The sequence below is a fragment of the Pinus tabuliformis genome, chromosome 1_2 (genome assembly GCF_031772625.1).
Source record: "Pinus tabuliformis cultivar Carrire ecotype Pingquan chromosome 1_2, CPIR1, whole genome shotgun sequence".
Taxonomy (NCBI): Eukaryota; Viridiplantae; Streptophyta; class Pinopsida; order Pinales; family Pinaceae; genus Pinus; species Pinus tabuliformis.
Window position 1 is genome coordinate 119,733,631 of NC_142298.1, and position 14,413 is coordinate 119,748,043.

At 34.3% G+C, this 14,413-nt stretch overlaps 1 pseudogene; it reads right to left on the reverse strand.

Moving 5' to 3' along the window:
* Positions 1–210: 210 nt before the first annotated feature.
* The window catches only part of LOC149204800 (pentatricopeptide repeat-containing protein At2g27800, mitochondrial-like), an 80,878-nt pseudogene continuing 66,675 nt past the window's right edge, over positions 211–14,413 (reverse strand).

A 14,413-nucleotide genomic window follows, 5' to 3' on the forward strand; every position in this document is an offset into this window, starting at 1 on the left:
CCCACTGTATAAAGAATAATGTTCTTCGCTGAATAGTTTCATGCAAAGTGAGTGGCGGGAATTCATTGTACCAAAAATATTACGAGCATAAAATCATTCAGAAATACGTGCATTTCATTCATGCAAAGTGAGTGGCGGGAATTCATTGTACCAAAAATATTACGAGCATAAAATCATTCAGAAATACGTGCATTTCATTCTTTCTATCACTTACTTATACTGCCCAAACAACATATTCATGACTACATTGTTGAATCGAACCATGCTCTTCATGTGTTGCCGAGTTGCCTTGTCGTTAGCGACGAACCCCTTCTCGTTCAACTTTACCAGGTGTTGCCGCATCTCATGAGTGTTCTCTGCCCTCAAGTAGGAACCAACCAAAGTGGCAACATTGGTCTTCTAGGCATAGCCCAACATCTCAAGTGTATATTTACATGGATAGGCGTTCTCCTTATCAGAATCGGCAAGTTAATCATTTTCTTAATTAATCTTTTTGATTGGATGGCATGAACTGAAATATGCCAATATATTTTTGTAGTCTTCATTAAATCAATGAATCAAATTCACTACAATAACTTTCTTACATGTCTAGAGCATATACTTAGACCATACTTAAATTATTTTTTTACAAAGCATGATTAAAAATTTACTGTGCTTATTATTTATAGACACTTCTAAGGATTAGGACAAATAAATTTTAAGAAAATAAAAAAAAATACAAAATTTAAGAAATAAATAATGAAACATGCATGGTCATTTCATTTAGTTACATTAACCTAACAACGCGTGGATCAAATATGAACAACCGAGCGACGATTTTCTTGAGGATTGTGAAACGTGCATGTTATACCTCCTCATATTCTGAAACATAAGCCTATTCGCATGATCATTTCATTTCGTTACATTAACCTAAGGATGCGTGGATCAAAGATGAACAACCAATAAATGGTTTTGCTCAGGTTTCTGAAAACGTTCATCTTATACCTCTTCGTATTCTGAAATGTAAGGTTATTCAACTGTTTTCCAAGTGTTTTCTCCATTAATTTAACAATTACATGACCCGTCACACTACTCAGAATGCAAATAGAAATTCATGGATATGAACTAAGAGCCAATAGGTCCATCTGGGCATGCAAATATTTGTAAAAGGGCAGAATTCAGGCACGATCGACAGTTTAATATGGCTAAATCTCTCTAATGCTGCGCTATATTGTAGATATTATAAGTGATCAGAGGCGCACACTGCTCTGACACAACACAGAACTAACTATTGAACACAAGAACATGAGAACTTGCTTTCATTGATCAGATATATATACATGCTGGAGAAGTTTCTGGAGCAGGTTCAGTCGGTGGCTTGTTGGAGAAGCTTTCCTGTTGTCAATGTATCCGCCGACTTCTAGATACAACATTAAATGATTGTTGAATATCGCTGTCTCGTTGTTGGAATTACTTATGGTTTCCAACACTCCCCCTTAATTCCAACTACATACAATAAACAAGACACTATACTCTTAATTGTCATTCCTGCTGGTCTAAGTCTCAGCTAGGCTTACAACAAAATTTGGATTTTCTACAATGTACAACATATTTCTACATATTTCAAAATTAGCCTTTCCAAGAGGCTTGGTGAATATGTCAGCCACATTTTCATTTGTATTACAATATGATAAGTCAATTTCTTTTGATTGCAATTTTTCTCTTACAAAATGATGTTGTGTCTCAATGTGTTTTGTCCTTGCATGATATATAGGATTGTTTGCCAATTTGATAGTGCTTTGATTGTCACATCTGATTACTGTAGGTGCTTGTTGTGTTTCTCCAACATCTTCAAGGATCCTCCTAAGTCGTATTGCTTCACAGGTTGCACTGCATAATGCTTTATCTTCAACTTCAGTGGATGACAATGAAATAGTTGGTTGTTTCTTACTGCTCCATGATATTGGTCCTGAACCAATATTGAACACGTATCGAGTAGTGGATTTTCTATCATCTGGATTTCCAGCCCAGTCAGAATCAGAATAACCTGCCAATTCAACATCAAATTCATCAGTATACATAATATCAAAATTAAGTGTTCCTTTCAGATACTGAAGGACTTTCTTTGCTGCTTTCCAATGGCTTTTACAAGGCTTAGCCATGAACTGACTAAGTATGCTGACAGAATATGTTATATCTGGCCTGGTAGCGGTGAGATAGTTCAGACTTCCCACCAATTGACGGTACATAGTTCCATTCACCTCTTTGGTTCCATCATCACTGCACAATTTTACATTATGTTCTAAAGGAGTAGATGTTGCCTTGCATTTAATCATATTGAATCTTTTAAGGATTTCCCTTGTATATTTGCTTTGTGTGATCAGCATCTTACCAGGCTCCCTCCAAACTTCAAGACCTAAACAATAATGCAATTCACCAAGATCCTTCATCCCAAATACATGTGACAACTGATTTTTCATTTCTTCAATCAACTTGCATGCATTTCCTGTTATGATTAGATCATCAACATATACAGATATTAAAGCAACATTCTTGTCTTTATCTTCCTTGATGTATAAGTTAGGATCATTCTTGCTTCTTATAAAACCTTTCTCATAAAAGAAAGAATCTATTTTCACATACCATGACCTTGGTGCTTGTTTCAAGCCATATAAAGCTTTCTTTAACCTGCAAACCAAACGCTCTTATCCCTGTTTTACAAACCCTTCAGGCTAAAGTAAATAAACTTCTTCTTTTAACTCACCATTCAAAAATGCAGATTTGACATCTAACTGATGCGTTTTCCAATTATATTTTGTAGCTAACGCAATCATGATTCTAATTGTGTTCAACTTAGCTACAGGTGCAAAAGTATCTTCATAATCAATTCCCTCCTTTTGTGAATATCCTTTAGCAACCAATCTAGCTTTATGTTTATCAATACTTCCATCGGCATTAAATTTTGATTTATAAAGCCATTTGCATCCTATAGGAACTTTGTTTTTAGGCAATTCTGTTAATTCCCATGTGTCATTCTTCATTATAGAGTTATATTCTTCATTCATTGAATTTCTCCATTCTTCATATTCTTTAGCTTCATCATAGCTTGAAGGTTCTACAACATTCATAACATGAGACATTAATGCATAATCTTTATACTTTACAGGTACCTGACTTTGACGTGATGATCTTCTTGGAGTTTTACTGCTTTCATCTTTCTTTTGGCTTTGTAGAGTCTCCTCTCCTCTCTTCGGAGTATCATGACTGATTGATGCTCCTTGCTCTTCAGCTTGTACCTGTCCCTGTGCTTGTTCATGTTCTTGTTCAACACTTGTGTCTAATTTGACATAGTCATCAATATCATGCCACACACTAGTATTATTTATTTTATCACTTTCATTTGTATTCTCATGAAACACCACATCCCTAATTGCAAGCAGTCTATGAGTACTGGGATCAAACAACTTGTATGCTTTCTAATTATCAGAATAGCCAATAAATATGCACTTAATTGACTTTGCATCAAGTTTTCTTCTTTCATCTTTTGGAATGTGAGCAAATGCCTTGCAACCAAAAACTCTTAAATGACTCACTTTTGGTTTGTACCCATAAAATGCTTCAAAAGGTGTTTTAAGCTCTAAACTTTTGGTTGGACTTCTATTTTTCAAATAAACAACAGTATTAACGGCTTCATCCCAAAAAACATTAGAGATATTTTTCCCTAGAAGCATACTACGTGCACATTCAACTAGTGTTATGTTTTTCCTCTCAGCAACTCCATTTTGCTGAGATGTATGTGGCACTGTAAATTGTTGTTGAATCCCATTGCTTTTACAATATTGATTAAATTATCTTGATTTGAATTCTCCCCCTTGATCAGATCTCAAGATTTTGATATAATTACCAGTTTGTTTTTCTACCATATTCTTAAATTCTTTAAAATACTCAAAAACATCATTCTTCTTTCTTATGAAATAAACCCATGTATATCTAGATCTATCATCCACAAAAATAAGAAAATACCATGCTCCACCAATAGATCTAGTTTGCATAGGTCCACATACATCAGTATGAATTAATTCAAGTATTTCCCTTTGTCTTTTTTCTTTATGTATAGGAAATTCCTCCCTATGTTGCTTGCCAAGTACACATGCCTCACATTCAACATGATCATTTTTCAAGATAGGAAGACCTTCAACCATAGTGTTCTTTTGAAGTAGTATTAAATATTTGTGATTTAGATGTCCATACCTTTGATGCCATAAATCTACTGTTGATATTGCTGTAGATGCCAATGCTTGATGACTTTTCCTGGTCACATCCAGCTTATACAAGCCTCCAACTCTAGTTCCTATGGCAATAACCTTGTATTTATCTTTAATGTCTTTTATTACACACTGTGATTTAACAAATTCCACCTTCAAATCTTGGTCAGTAATAGTAGAAACAGAAATTAAATTCTTTTTGATATCAGGGACATACATCACATTATGAATCTGTTTCTCTTGTCCATTAGGCAAATTCACACCTATTACTCCATAACCTTGAACTTTAAGTGATTTTTTATCTCCTAGGCAAACATATGTTCCATCAATATTTTCATGATATTCATCAAACCACTCATTATTACAAGACATATGGAGTGATGCACCAGAATCAATGAACCAAGCATTCTTATCATCATTTTCCAGAGACAATGCAGCATCAGAAACAAACAATTTAAGATTTTTAAATCCATCATTGATATCTTTGTCCACAAAATTTCTATTATGCCTTCTATTTCTTTGCCTAGACTCATTATATTTCCTTTTATAGCAATATTTAGAATGATGCCCAGGTTTGCCCCAATAATAACACTCATCATTCTTCTTTGGAAATTTAGACTCTATCATACCTTTTTGCTTTGCTTGAAACTTGCCTCCTTTGTTCTTGTCCCATGGTTTGCCTCTGTATGGATATTTTCCCTTGGCCACCAATGCCAAATCTGAACTGCTAGAGCCCAAATTAAAGTTCTTCATCCTCTCCTCTTCTTGTAGAAGAATTCCTGTCAATTCATCAAATGAAGGGGGTTTCTCTCTAGCTGCAAGACTTGAAACAAAAATTTGATAATCTTGCACTAACCCATTTAATATGATGGTGACTAAGTCACTATTAGACACCTTTTCACCAATATCTCCTAACTTATCACTTAAATCTTTGACATGAGATATAAAATTGCTTATATTTTCATTTGCTTCCATTTTTAGAGATAAAAGCTTAATTTTCAAAAACAAGATTCGGTTTGTATTTGCTGTCTCATACAAACCCTTCAACATATCCCATGTTTCTTTTGATGTCTTGCAATCTCTCATGTGAGGATTAATGTTGTCCTTTACGGACATACTCACGAGGACCTTTGCTTTTGTCTCCCTTCTCTCCCAATCTGGAATAGAACGTGCAACAGTGGGTTTGGGCTCTTCCCCACTCACAATGGGCCACAAATTATTTCCTTCTAAAATAGTCATTAACTTAAATTTCGAGTTCACATAATTTTCTCCATCAATTTTGGTGGATTCATTCATATAATTATCAAGCAATAAATTTGCCATGATGAGAAGCTTTCTCCAATCACCAAAATGCCACCAAATCTAAATTTAAATATACCAAATTTCACTAAATCTTAGAAGTCTTTCACCACATTAAACACATACTAAATACCTTATCACTCCATTAAAAAATAAACACCCTTTTTATGCTTCAATAAAATAAAATAATGGCTTTACTACAACAAGCCTTACAGTTATTTCTATTCAACCATTAGCATACAAGAATATAGAAATCAACATAAATTCCCTTCAATCAAGCACTTGTTCTGCCTACACCATGCCAAAAAAAATGCGTTGCTGCCGGTCTGCTACACCCTTACTGCCACAGGTCTGCTTCAGCCACACCTCAACGTGCTTCACTCACGGCTCAGTCGCCCTCGCTCACCCTGACTGCCACAGGTCTGCTTCAGCGACACCTCAACTTGCTTCACTCACGGCTCAGTCGCCCTCGCTCATGGCTCACACAGCTCTAGTCCACGCAGCAATACACAGCTTCACAGCTACTCTGCTCCTCCGCGCCTCTTCCAACAGCAATCGATCTTAGAATTCGTAGCAGACTCGTCCACACTTCGCAAGGCTCGGCCTGCGCAATGGTCCAAGGCTCCCACCTCCGCGCTTTCCAGCAACAAGTTCACCTTCAAAATGTGTTTCTGTCTCTACACTTTTTCGGCTCTTGAATCAATGCATTCTACACATAGAACTCACACACAAATCAGCTTATTTCTTCACATTCAACAGGCTCATACACACATGCACAGGCTTTAGCATGCACACACTGGTTCTACCATACTCATATCTCCTCACAGTCTCGCACTTCACTCAGATCTCCACAGGCATCACACTGCTCTACGCTCTCTTGCAAAAACTGACTTTTGCAGGCAGCACACCAATGCTCCTCAGGCCAATGCCTTAGGGCCCTCAACTCTCAAAACTCTGGCTCTGATACCATATAAGTGATCAGAGGCGCACACTGCTCTCACACAACACAGAACTAACTATTGAACACAAGAACATGAGAACTTGCTTTCATTGATCACATATATATACATGCTGGAGAAGTTTCTGGAGCAGGTTCAGTCAGTGGCTTGTTGGAGAAGCTTTCCTTTGTCAATGTATCGGCCGACTTCTAGAACAGGGGCTAGCTGATTTCTAGATACAACATTAAATGATGGTTGAATATCCCTGTCTTGTTGGAATTACTTATGGTTTCCAACAGATATGGTCTATCAAATTATAAGGGGCAACGGTTGAATTTGTAGAAAAAAAAATCAATTCTTTGCAGTGCTTGATTTGTAATACTTAGGAGCATGTGATTATTATGATTTGTGAATTGTTGTGGCTGAGTGAGTGCTGGTGTGGCCATTGCAAATAACTTTTACTAGCCCACTGTCACTATAATCGCCGAATCAAGAAGTGTTCTGGCATCCGTCAACAAGTCTCGATTTCGCCGTGGATGCACATTGTTGGCGATCGGAAGAATTTAAATCTCCCCTAATCTATTGAGGGGCATGCGCATAAGCACACACACTGTAAGTAATATAGCGCTGATTAATGTTTTCATTTTCATCCCCATCGCTATGAACGCTCCTTTTACATGAGTGGAGAAGAATTCCAACACTAAGGCTTTTCATAACTAAGTGACCACATTTTAGAAATATTGAATGCGGTCATAAGTGTAGGCATCGCTTTTCACAACCCTTTTCGTCGTTTATTCCTCTTTGATACACGTCTCTTAGATTAATGCAATGAAAATAAATGATCAATGCATGTTTCATAATTTTTTTCTTGAATTGTCTCTTCGCTAATTTTAATGTGTTTATAAATAATACATACGGTAAATTTTTAATTTTGATTTTGTAAAAAATATTTGTAAGGTGCAAAGAATTTATTATTTTCATCGGTCCCTCAGAACACAGGCAATCCAAGGGGCAACTTGCGTCATGGAGAGTCTTACTACATGTGTCTTGGGCTACGAGGCTCATTGCAAGCGAGCAAAGAATTGACAAAAGGGAGGCATATCTTGAACACGACATAGAAGGATTGTTTGGAAGCTACTGCTCTGTGGGATTAGGGCATAAAGAGATCCAATTTCGAACACATCTGAATATCAGATCTGAACGTCATTTTGAATGTGATAGTGATGGCGACAATTTACCCTTCATTTCTCCACTGTCTAGGGCTAGATTTGAACGAGAAGTGTTGTGTCACAACTCCTCTTTCAGTTTTTTCCATGAGTTTTCTACCGCTTCTACACCCATACAGGCTTGAATCTCTCAACACTACGATGATGGGGATAGATCCACCCTGAACTTGCGGAAAGCACTGATAATCCATTCAATGACTTGCTGTGATACATCAGATCTGGGCTCACATAGGTTGTCTGGATTAGATCCGCGGTTTTTTACACCACTGTCTACATCGACGCTCATCAACGACCTATGGTATATCAAAAATATTCGACCCCACATATCAGATCTAGGTTTTACTCACGTTTTGTGCACATCTTATTTAAGTCGAGGAGGATCTAGATCTATAATGAGGGCTTCCGAACGACTACCATCGGATCTGTCCCCACATACAATTGAACTCATAGGTTTTCCTCACGTTTTGTGTGCATCTCATTCTAGTTTTCTCAATCAAAGTCAATTTGTTTACTTTGCGAAAGAAGTCCCGTAAAGCACAACAACTCTTTATGTAGCGTTGAATAACAATGTCCGGGGTCAACAACTCCAGTTTTTTTCTTAAATTTGTAATAGAATTACTCAGTTGTGAATATCATTTTTCTAAGCCACGTAGGAAACAACTTCTTTATAATTTATCAAATCGTCACCCGGCTAGCTTAGTCCAATCCAGAGTCGAGTGTAGCTAGGGCCGACAAGAACACTGGCTCCGGCTACAATTGACGGCATAAAAGAGGCACAGGGTACCCCACCCGAACTTGAAAACCCTTCTGCAAACCATGGGAGCAGTGTTAATCATTGATGAAATTCATTATATTGTTCCTGTTTGTCATTGTGTTCATTTTCTAGATAATTCATATTTATTGTGATATCTATCTATAATTTAGATATAAAGTTCATTTTCTAGATAATTCATATTTATTGTGATATCTATCTACAATTTAGATATAAAGTTTATGTTCATTTTCTAGATAATTCATATTTATTGTGATATCTATCTATAATTTAGATATAAAGTTTTCCTTTTATAAAGATGTTTATTTTCGGAAATGGTATTTTTATAGTACTAGCTATCTGGAAAATCTGTTTATATTTCTTTTATCAAACTGTAGCTATGAATATACAGCGAAATATTTCCCCTTCTGTTAATTTCACAACACTATATTCTATAATTTCACAATACTTGAATTTTTCTGTGTTTAAATATCTACGGTTTCTCTTATGTTATACATAGATTTTTGCAAGGTTCTCTTTCTTATATATTATATATTATTACATTAACGTAGTTCAAACTGAGCCTTCATCTAGATAACAAATTTAAAGAATATTAATATATAAATTCAAAATTGTTTATCCCCATATTTATGAAATTATAAATGTTGAAAATGTATCTTTATAATAAAATTATCATTTGAGACCATAGAATATAAAATTAATTAAAAAAGCTTGTGCATCTATTAAAATATGAAGTGCATCTTAAAATTAATTATAAAAAAATGGATGTGCATCAAATTATCTATATTCATTATGAGGTAACAAATTTTGAAATGTAATTGTCAACTTTATTTTCATTAAATATAGATATTATAAAATGTGAAGTGGAAAATAACAACATGGCATCAATTAATAAATAATAAGTATTTTTTTTTGAAAAATAATAAAGATTTAAATATAATTATAAAATTTATCTTTGTTGAACATTAAATTCTTAAAATGTAAAGTAGATTAAAATTTAATTTGAAAAATTATAGACATCAACACTAGTGAACCAGTGAACTTTGAAATATATTTGTCAAATAATAATATTTGAAATGCAATTCTAAAAAAAATCAAAATATGAAATAGATTAAAAAAATAAATTACAATACATGATTAATATAATTAGAAGAATACATTATGCGTTCAATTATAGATGTCCAATAAACCTTGAAATGTAATTAACAAAAAATCATATTTATTAAACACACACACATAATAGGGAAAAGAATAATATTAATATATAAATACAAAATTGTTTATCCCCATATTTATTAAATTATAAATGTTGAAAATGTATTTTTATAACAAAATTATCATATTAGGCCATAGAATATAAAATTAATTAAAGATCTTCTGTATCTATTAAATTATACATCTTCATATTTGCGAAATAGTAATTTTGAAGCTTACTTTTAAAAATTTATAGTTTCACTAAATAGAAATTTTAGAATGTAAAGTGGGGAAGAACAATACAACATTATAAATATACATGGTTTTGAAAGAGTAGAAAAACATTAAAAAATTTGATGTAAATTGGAAAATAACAACAAATCATAAATATATAGATTCCAAGTTGTAATTATAACACATAATATTTTGAAATATTATATTAATTTTGTCTTTATTAAAGATAGAAATGTTAAAATATGAAGTGTATATTAAAATTAATCACGAAAAAAGGTATATGTATCAAATTATCCATGTTCATTGTGAAACAACAAATTTTGAAATGTAATTGTAAAACTTATTTTTATTAAACGTAGAAATTTTAAATGTCAAGTGGAAAATAACAACAAAACATCAATTAAGAAATTATAAGTATCTATTTAAAAAAAATATTAAATATTGAAATATAATTCTAAAATTATGTTTGTTGAACATTAAATTCTTAAAATGTAAAGTAGATTAAATTTTATTTGAAAAATTATAGATATCAATACTAGTGAATGAGTAAGCTTTGAAATATATTTGTTAAATAATAATTTTTTAAATGCAATTCTAAAAGAAATTCAAAATATGAAATAGATTAAAAGAATAAATTGAAATAGATGATGAATATAATTAGAAGAATAGATTATGCATTCAATTATAGATCTCCAATATTAATATCCATAACATTTAATTAACAATATTAAAATTATTAATGACATTAACATTATTATTATAAATAACATCGTCAACATTTAATATATTTTTTTTTTGAATTTGTCTACTCCTATATTGATACAAAAATATTTTTACAAAGAGGCAGTGGCCTTGAGAAGTCTAGCCCAGAGATACGGCATGCTCACATTACATAGTTGAACACTGACCAAAAAGACTTGTTGAAGACTCACCAGAAGAGCTTCTAGGACCATGACCATGACTAGTTCATAGAAACACAATACGCTAATATCGAAACTGGAGATTGTCCAGAGGTAATTTAAAGACCGAAACAGGTTGACTGGGCCCATAAAAATAAACAGGGAAGCGTTGCCCAATTCAAAACTGAAATCTGACCCATTAAAAAATTGTAACCGTAACTGAGACCCAAGGACACAATCACAAGAATGCTGCCCGCGCAGGGGAAACCGATAATTTAACTTTAGAAAAAAGGTCTAAGCATGAGAACTGTAGAGCATATAATGACTATAAAACAGGAGGGAATTGAGCACCTTCAAGCAACAGAGAATCAAAAACCATTGAATGCAGACCTGATTGAGCTTCATGAGAGGTGGAAGGCGACTCTTCAACGATGCAACGCCCATATTTGTAGGGATCTTCATCCTCAGAGGGATGGCCCTCTTTGCCTGAAGAACCACCGCCAGTAGGGACGCTCAGACCAACTTGAATGTCCATGTCCTGGGTTGCAATGCCACCAGGATCCTTACTCTGCTTGTTGTTAATCTGAGAAGTTCCATGCTTATCTTCTGCCCTCGTCTCCAGAGTCACCCCTGGTGTCACAACAACCAGACCAGAAGTATCCTCTCGAAGCTCAATGGTGACTGAAGCTATGAAGGAGAAATTATTGAGTGTACAGGGGAACTGGAAACGAGTGGTGTGAAATTGAGAATTATGAGAGCGCGTTGCTGAATAATGCTGCCCTCGACCCTGTCCATGACCACTCCTGGTAACAGGATAGCGGTCAGAGCAGAAGTCCAAGGAATAAGACGAGGAGTCCGAAGTAGAGGAGGAGGGCTGGCGGATAACTCGCCCACGAGAACTTCCCCTCGTGCAGTGCATTCTCTGGCGCAATCTAGGCATAATGAAAAGAGCAGGAGGTGCTAAATAGGCAGCAGTACTGTGAAGGTAGGGGGGGACTGAAAGGGGCCTAGCCTTAGCTCACAGAGGAGCACTGGAAAATACTTAGGATGAGCGACAACTGAATTTGCAGAATGGGCTTTGCGAAACATGAAATCTCGACGATAAATCAACACAGCATTCCAAAGCACAACGATTCCCTGTGTTGGTCCGAGAGCGAGGCTTTGCGGCAACAAGGGAACAACACGAGCACAGGGGAGGAGCATGAATAAATTCTTGGAGGGGTGCCATGACAGATGAACTTGCAGGCTGTTGTGGAGGGAGGTGCTGCATTAACGCAGCATTGAAGATGTTAGCAGAAGACTTAAAGACTGGCATCACGCGAGGCCGGATGGTGGTGGTAATAAGCCACGCGCCAACACACCAAGCCGCTCGCGTACAAAATGCAATGTTACACACCCACATCCGGGATCATCAACATTTAATATTAAAAATAATATTAAATTTTTTTAATTTACAATCTTATCTATTATTATTATTATTTTAATTTATTAATATTATTGATATTATATTAATTAATTAATTAATATAATATACCATCAACATTAATAACATTATATATTAATAAAATTTTAATATTATTTATAAATGTTAGATATTAGGTTTTTGCGATCCATATTTTAAATGAGAGTGTCTTTAAGATTAATCACATTATTAGGATTTGGTCGACATTTTGAACCAACTAATGTGGATGAACCGCATCTAATATGGATGAACCACATTAGTTCGTTCAAAATGTCGACCAAATCCTCATAATGTGATTAATTCAAAAGGTACTCTCATTTATTTATAAATATTAATTGATATGAATACAAATATTAATATTACTTTTAATATTATTAATATTTATAAATATTAATTTTAACATTAATTATTAATATTAATAGCATTAAATAATATTATCATGGTCAACCATGGTCAATAATCATGATGACATTGTCATGAACATTGTCTTTTGCTCCAATTTCACATTATGAAAACCATGGTCATTCTTGGTCAACCATCGTCTAATGTTGCATTGCGACAAAGATTGTCTCTATATGAAAATCAACCACGGTCCTGTGTCACATTGTGACAAATATTGTCTCAATATGAAAATAAATCATGGCCAACCATGGTCCAACATCGCATTGTGACAAATATTATGGGAATATTAAAATCAACCATGGTCAATGATGGACACCCATGTTTATTTTAGGGTTTATAATTTTTATTCAAATGTCGCATTGTCACATAGATTGTATATAAAAATCAATCATGGTCAACTATGCTCAACCATGGTCAATAATGGTCAACCATGGTAAATATGAAAATCAACCATCGTTAATCATGGGTAGCTATGGTCCAACATCACATTGTGAAAGAATTGTCTCAACATGAAAATCAACCATGGTTAACCATTATCGACCAGGGTCAACCATGTTTCAACGTCGCATTCTGATGAAGATTGTCTCAATGTGAAAATCAACCATGGTCAACCATGGTCAATAATCATGTTCACATTGTGACGAAGATTGTCTCTTTGTCCAACGTCACATTGTGATAAACATTGTCTCAATATGATAATCAACCATGGTCAATCATCATCAAGCATGTCCATTCATGGTCAAACATCGTCCAACATCAATTTATAAGAATTATTGTCTCAATATGAAAATCAGCCATGTCAACCATCTTGAATCATGGTCTACCATGGTCAAATGCCATATTGTGACAAATATTGTCTCAAATGAATATCAATCATGGTCAACCATGGTCAATAATCATGGTTACATTGTGATGAAGATGGTCTCTTTGTCCAATGTCACATTATAAAAACCATGGTCATTTATGGTCAAACATGGTACAATGTCACATTGGGACAAAGATTGTCTCAATATGAAAATCAACCATGGGCATCCATGGTCCAATATCACATTGCGACAAATATTTTCTCAATATGAAAATCAATCATCTTCAATGATTGTCCAACATCGCATTGACAAAGATTGTCTCAATATGTAAATCAGTGATGGTCGATCATGTTTATTTTAATGCTTATAATATTTTTCTTAGGGTTTATATATGTTGTGTTTATAATATCAGTCTCTTAAATTTAGTATTGCTCCCTTGGTTTCATAATCCCTTGGGGTATTAGTATTAATCCCTTCATTTTATTATTCCTTTGGGTTTCTCATATTAATTCCTTGGGTTTATTATTGCCTTAAGTTTATAATATCGATCATCATAAACCATTGTCAATCATAGCCAACCATGTTTGAATGCCACATTGTGACAACGATTGTATCACCATGAAAATAAATAATAATCCCTTGGGTTTATTATTCCTTTGGGTTTATTATATCAATCCCTTGGGTTTTTTATTCCCTTGGGTTTATATTATTAGTCCCTTTTGTTTAATAGTATTCCCTTTCATTCATAATCCCTTGGGGTTTTAGTATTAATCCCTTGGATTTATAATATCAATCGCTTTGGTTTATTATTCCTGAGTCAAACATGGTTTATTATGATGTCGACCATGGTCCAACATGGAATTGTGATAAGGGTTGTCTCAATATGAACACCAATGATGGTCGATCATGTTTATTTCAATGTTTATAATATTTGTCT